Below are 6,000 nucleotides of genomic sequence, written 5' to 3'. Positions count from 1 at the left end.
GATGGGGACATTTAGCCATGAGGAAAAAAGGAACAGGGCATAGACTACCAACCTGCTGCCACATGATGTTAGATAAAACAACAACACATATACACTCGGATTTCTTGGAAGTTAATGCAAATATGTGAATCTGCCTATGTGGACATCGCTTTGCATTTTATACATTTTTATATTATAGTAGTATCTTAAAATTATTTACAGTATCCAATAATGTTTAGATTTTGTCATAGAATATTTTAGGGAATGTTAGAGATTATCTCGTAGAACTAGTTTTCCTATTTTCTTAGTTTCAATATTTCCTAATATCTTATGATCTTAATAGTTATTAGTATAAATAATTAAGCTAGTGAATGATGGAATCTTATGATCTTAATAGTTATTAATATTTCCTATTTTCTTAGTTTCAATATTTCCTAATATCTTATGATCTTAATAGTTTTCCTATTTTCTTAGTTTCAATACTTTGCTTGTAAATGATTTACCATCACTTCATTGTTAAGCTAGTGACTGCGATATTTATCATTCCTAATAATATATAAATGATTTACTTTTCTCTATAGTAGAATATTTGGCTACCAGCTTAGAGAATGAAGAGTTGGTGTCCATTAGTCTTGAAGGCTCATCATATTCCACCAATTTCCCTGTATTAGATTCATCTTTATATCATGGACTGAGACTAGGCTAAAGTTAAAAAAGACATGATTGAAGGAATAGTAGTAAAAAGGAGATTCATGTTTATGTCATGGAATGAGACTAGGCAAAAAGTGAAAAAGACCTGATTGAAGGAATAGTAGAAGCAAAATTTTAGTGGATCTGTGTAGTGGGATCAAATATCTTATAAATTGGTCTGAAACAGATATCTTATAAATTTATATAAGATATCTGATTGAAGGAGATTTCTAAAAATGATACATAGAAGAAACAGGATATTTTATATTGAACCATGTTTGATCTGAGATGTTGATTGTCAGATAGGAATGCATGCATTGTGCCTAGTAGATTGTAGCATATACGTATTGACAAAATAAACAAATAAATATAGCAATTTCAGCTTTGAAGACTGATTATATATTAGAATCATTCTCTTTTCAAATGCTTAAGCAGATTGCGAAGTTTTAACAAAACAAAACAAAACAATTTAAGTTAGTAGTGTCCCTATCTGTGTCATGATAAGAGAATTTTTTATCAAATGTATGCAGCGGATAACTGTATACTCTGCATTTAATTATAAGCCCAAAATTTCAACACCAGAAAACAACACTTAATTACTTTTCGGCCCATTTGGTACTCTAATTTACTCAACTGAACCGCAAAAAAAAAAAAAAAAAACTAGTCTTCGGCTAATTAGGGAAATATCCCATATATACCATGCACTACTACTGTGTTGCTTTTAAACTGTCTATGAAGTGATATTCAGCATATGCATCAATAGACACGAAGTTATTATTGTATATTTGATTGCTTTAGACTGCATACACAGTAATGATAAATGTGTGGATCAAGATTATTTTAGTTTAGTTAATAATTATAAGTTGTAAGCATAGAGTTACTTCAAGTACTTGAGAAAATTTTGTTACTTGTCATGGTTTTATATAACTCAAACTTCTTTGCTTTGTATGTAAGTTACATATGATCTCCTATAGGAAAAGAAAACTGTGCAGTCAGTAGATTTATTAATCATCCTTTTGGTAAATTCCTGTTATCTAAAACTAGAAATTAACATGAAAATCAAAACATCTGACAATTTGATTCTGGAAAGCTTTCCAATTTTATCTCTATCAAACAAGTAATTTGCACAAAGAAGAATATACAATAGTACAAAAGTGTGAGGCATCCTACAAAAACAAGCACTATTATATGATAGAAATAAATAAAATAACTAATCTAATTCAATCAAACCACATGGCATTGGCCAATCATGTATTTCATTTTATCTACTCTTACCTCAATCTCAATTGCTTAATCAAAAGTCCAATGCTAAATTAGAAAAGTACGACCCTGAATTGATTTCAGCCCAATAACACCAAGAATAGCAAACTTATTCAGACAAATTCCTCAATAAGCAACCTGAATTTTGCAGTGACACAATTCTCAACCATATAAAACCAACTCCAACGGAAAAAAATAAAAAGATAAAGTGAAATCAAAATCAAAATTCATAGTTCATAGTATATTTTTTTCACAGAAGAGCTTGCAGTGTATCAGGTGAGTAACCAAAAGATAAGAATAGATTTTGATTTTTGAAAGTGTAGCAATCAAATCATGATCATACATTTCGAATTATGAGACTAAACAGGACACTCTAGTTTCCAATAATTACGGGAATGTGCCACACCATGCTATTAGAAATTTAGAATTTTCTTTTCTTCCCTAATAAATACACTACTCTTTTAGCCTTAACCTCTCTTCTTTTATTCCATTCCTCTGTTCTGTTCTGTTCTACGTGCTTAGCTTCCACTTTCCCCAGCAAAAAATTCCAATTCCGCCACACAATAAAATAAAGAATAAAATCACTTATGTAGAAGGCAATGAATATTATACAACTAGTTGAACCCCCAACCCATAAATATTCACCTATAACCATTGTTCTTCCAATTAGCCTACATGTTTTCTTTCTTAATTATTATTCACATTCCCCCTTCCATAAAGCAATTAAATGTTTTGAAATTTAAGTTATTCCCTACTCTAAACTCTAAGCCAGAGCTTGTTGGCAGAATACTAGAAGCAAATGAGAAATAGGGTTTATTTTAGGTTGTGAACCATGGAATTTCAAGTCCCGTCAATCTCACCTTTGTGAACCATGGAATTTCAAATTCATTAGAGTTAAAAATCACCACTCAAAAGGTAATATGTACTTCCAAACATAAATGAAAATAAAAAGAAGACAAATCAACGAAATCAAAATATGAACAGGAATTCAAGCAACAAACCCTATATCTTGTTAAACAAAAAACGTTAGGCATCAAAGAACACGAACCTGGAAAGTGATAGATCTCCTTGTCACCGCAATGACCTTTGGGTTCTCAAAAGCTAAAACACTCATTCACGAGCAACGTAGCGCGGGAAGGTTTGATGTGAAGGAGTCAAGGTGTTGCGAAAGTTTCACTTAGAAACTCATCCACTAGAAGCTAGCGCGGGAGGGGTTTCGTTCAGACGTACTCACGAAGAAGAACGTGCGGGGCAACTTTTATAATATATGATTCACGACGTTGTTTAGATACACCGTGTAGGTAGGGATTTCAACAACGTTGTTTAGATACACCGTCTTAGTAAATTTTTTTATAATTACAAAAATGTCCCTGTCTCCCTTTCAAAGACGTTGCCAAACGAAAACGTCCTTAAATATGTAAAATATTTACCAAAATGTCACCGCTCCTAATACAAAGACCGTCGTGTTGCGACCGACTTTGAAAGTACGTCGTAAAAAACATTTATTTTAGTAGTGATTAAATAATGATGTTACTCCTAACATTATTAAAAGACAAGACAACTCTAAGATTCCCTCTCAAACACCACCTAAAGTTCAAACTCAATAACCTCAAGAAATGTCATTAAGAAGATCCACAAGAGAAAGGAAAAATGTAATTTGATATGATTATGTCATATTTCTTTAAGAACATGAATATAACATTAGGTTAATTGAGAAGGTTTAATTAACCTTAGTCAAGTCATGTTGTGCTCTAACTCAAGTGAATTGATGCCATAAATGATATAATAAAATCGATGGTTGCTCATGACATTTGGGATATCATCAAATTGTCTGAAAGTGTAGAACCCATAAGTTGTAGATAAATATCTATAGTTGTAAGGGATTCAATAGGTAATATTGAAATATATAAAGTTTGTCTTGTCATCAAAAGTTTTACAAGAAAGAAGACATTGATCACAAAGAGACTTTCTCTCTAATTTTTTAGAAAGACTTTATTAGGACTATAATGACATTGCAAATCATTTTGATAATTGTTTTGCATAGATGAATGCAAAGATTACATTTCTAAATGGAAACATTGATGAAACAATTTATGCAGTGCAACTAGAAAACTTTGTTTAAGATAATCTAAAGTCTATGGTATGTAAACTAAAGAAATCCATTTATGCTTTAAACAAGTCTCTCGTCAATGATATTACAAAATTCATCAAGATTATCTCTTATGATGTTGAGGTAAATTTGGTTGATGATTGTGTATGCTAAAAGTTTAGTTGGAGTAAATTTATTATTTTGGTATTATATGTTGATGACATCCTAGTATCATCATATGGCTTATCGTTGCAAAACAATTATATTACAATTTATCATGAATGCTTACTTTTTTTTGTATTGTCCTGAAATAATTTTTTGTGGGAGTCCTAAGGTAATATATAAGTAGTTTTGGTATGCAACACTAAAAAGTAGTAAAGGGCATTATGCATTAATTAAAGAGAATAAGAAACTACATGTTTTCATATCGAAAGTTTAGAAGTTTAGAGATCATTGGATATTTTGACTTAGATTTTTTCGAAATGTCTTAATAGCAATCATTTCACATAAGGATCTACATTTTACCATGTTTGTGGAGTTAATATTTTGCTATGAGACATCATACTAGAACTTATGATTGTTAAATTATTGTAACTGACTTTCCTATTGTCGTCGCTAACATTAGGTAGTCATCAGGTGTTTATTGGGGCAATATCTTAGTGGTATTATTAAGGATTCAACCAAGTAAAAATTTGTTGATGTGACACCCTCTACCCCACACATATATGTACTAATAATAAAATAAATAATTAAAAAATAATTAAACTTAATTCAAGTTTTTAAAACATATTTAAGCCTTTCAAGAGGGTAGCATGCTCACATTCACCTTTCAAACATCATCATAAAACTTTTCTAAATAAATAATAAATTCACTTCGGCTTATACAAGGCCGTCTATAAAACTCTATACCCCAATGCCACATCCTATCAGAGTGTTGTGTCCCGACGTCCTTCAGCACATGGTTCCTTAAAGCAATTCACCTAGTCATCTGCTCTCCCGAACACAAAGTTCAAGATCATCACAGGATCCAAACACAAACAACACACGGGGAGTAAGTTATCACATTCCTAACTAATAGAGAAACAAGACAACTAGATATACATATCATATAAACCAAATAAAACTTAGTTACACGTAATTCTACCACTTTGTCGTTCACAGTTCACTTTTCATCCATCAATCACACTTTTCAATCATCAATCACATTACACAAGAATCACACGCTTTGATCAAGACATAATAACACATCAATTTCATAATAAACAATTAGCAAGCGCATGAGACAATTATGCTAAGACTCAAGACTATATGCAATGTGGTACCATGTCAGTGAAAAACCACCCTGGGGCACTTAGGAGTACATAACAAGACACACCACACAATGGGTTTGTCAGGTCATTCTCACTAAGTAAGATCATAGGGAGACCAGTCAGGGTCACGATGTTTTGCGAGAATGCTCCAACCATATGGGATCAACATAGGCTTAAAGGAGCACTCAAACTCGGTGACCCCCAAGGCCTACACTCCGAAGAGTCCGACAGGGCCTCTCCCTCCTAATTCAGGTCCAACCCCTAAAATTATTTTAGCACACAGACACTGCTCGTGAATTATAGAATACCCATGACCTCACACTCGTGTGTTAAACACGTACAACATATTGCACTACAATTTAACACTGGTCCCTAAATAGGAAACCTACACTTTCTCTTTAACACTGCGCATTTACACTTTTCTCAAGATAACACTGGTCGGGTTATTGTACAACTCATAGCTTACAACACAAGTAATTTCACATCAAGAGTTAATCACACACTTATTTACAACCAAAACTCATTCACAATTTCACATCTCATAAATGTCACAATCCACCATCACATGTTTTCACGTATCTCACAATTCAACACATGTTCAACTTTACACTTTTACTCAATCTCAATAACAATATTATAATCTCAAGGCAACATATTATTCCATAATTCATC

The sequence above is a fragment of the Glycine max genome, chromosome 13 (assembly GCF_000004515.6).
Source record: "Glycine max cultivar Williams 82 chromosome 13, Glycine_max_v4.0, whole genome shotgun sequence".
Classification (NCBI taxonomy): Eukaryota; Viridiplantae; Streptophyta; class Magnoliopsida; order Fabales; family Fabaceae; genus Glycine; species Glycine max.
The sequence above is the reverse complement of the archived record's forward strand: the minus strand, read 5'-3'. Positions refer to the sequence as shown.